This window comes from Tenrec ecaudatus, chromosome 6, assembly GCF_050624435.1.
Source record: "Tenrec ecaudatus isolate mTenEca1 chromosome 6, mTenEca1.hap1, whole genome shotgun sequence".
Lineage (NCBI taxonomy): Eukaryota > Metazoa > Chordata > Mammalia > Afrosoricida > Tenrecidae > Tenrec > Tenrec ecaudatus.
Genome location: NC_134535.1, coordinates 89,782,894 through 89,784,164, shown reverse-complemented (window position 1 = coordinate 89,784,164; position 1,271 = coordinate 89,782,894). Strand labels below are relative to the sequence as shown.

Genomic DNA, 1,271 nt, shown 5'->3' with positions numbered 1-1,271 from the left:
GATGCTGCTGCCATCATCAGCCACTCTCAGCTCCGCATGTCAACCACGACCTTTGTTGGAAACTATCAGCTACCTGAACGACCACCTAGTTGATAGCATCCTTCAGTCTTGAAACCACATGCAACGCAAATTATCTGGTGGGAACAATGATGTTGTCAACAGACCACAGCACGTGACACATCCTTTTGCCCCTCTAGTCCATGACAGTCTAGTTTATGACAAACAATGCCCCTCAGCATCAACCCTCAAGACCTAGTCTCTCCACCACCTTATAGCAACTGAAACCTGGCTGTCTCGCGAGAATTCCTCATCAATAACAACCATAGAAGTAGAGGCTCTTCCCAAAGCCCATCTAGTTCTTTAATGCTTCCTCTCTCCATGCCCACTATCATGACCCCAGTTCTACCTTAAAAACTTGGCTAGAGGCCTGCCACACCACCACCCCCACACACACCATTCCCTGGGTCCAGAGCCCCTAGAGAAGGGAAGGGGTGGGGGCCACCTCGAGCAGAGGACGGGGCACAATGCTCCAGTGACTGCCGGTCTCACCTATTTGGCACCTGGCAAAGGCGCGGACTAGCGGGAGCGGGCAGAGTGGCACCGGCACCACCAGGCAATCCAGCTTCAAGAAGGTTCTTGGTGCCCCGAAGTGTGAAGGCATCCTGCAAGCGCCCTTCCCACAGGCAAGATGCCCAAAAAGAAGGTCAGCTCGGAAGGGGCGGTGAAGGAGGAGCCGAAGAAGAGATCGGTGAGATTGTCGGCGAAACCTGCACCTACAAAAGGGGATATGAAGCCAAACAAGGCACCAGGAAAGGATAGATCTTCGGACAAAGAAGTGCAAGCAAAAGGGAAAAGAGAAGCAAAGGGAAAACAGGCTGAAGTAGCTAACGAAGAAGCTAAAGTAGATTTACCTGCTGAAAATGGAGAAACGGAAAACGAGGGGAGTCCAGCCTCTGATAAAGCAGGAGAAAAGCCAAGTCCGATAAACGTTTATCATGTCTTATCAGTGGGCCTGTTCTCTCCCTTCTTGTACAATCCAGAGGAATCTTTTTAACAACTATTTTGTAAATGTAAGTTTTTTAGTAGCTCTAGAAACATTTTTAAGAAGAAGGAAATCCCAATTCATCCCATTTTTTTAGGGTAAATGTTATTTTAAAAGATGTGAAATCATTTACTGGTTGCTTATTTTTTAGTACAACCAGAAAATAGTGGGATGTTAAATTGTGGGAAGATTTGACTGTTTTGGGTGTCAACATAACATTCCAGGGGGT

The 1,271-nt window shown here is 47.5% G+C and overlaps 1 pseudogene; it reads left to right on the top strand.

Moving 5' to 3' along the window:
* The first annotated feature begins 688 nt into the window (after positions 1 to 688).
* Positions 689 to 1,054, top strand: LOC142451537 (non-histone chromosomal protein HMG-14 pseudogene; annotated as a pseudogene).
* The last annotated feature ends 217 nt before the right edge of the window (positions 1,055 to 1,271 follow it).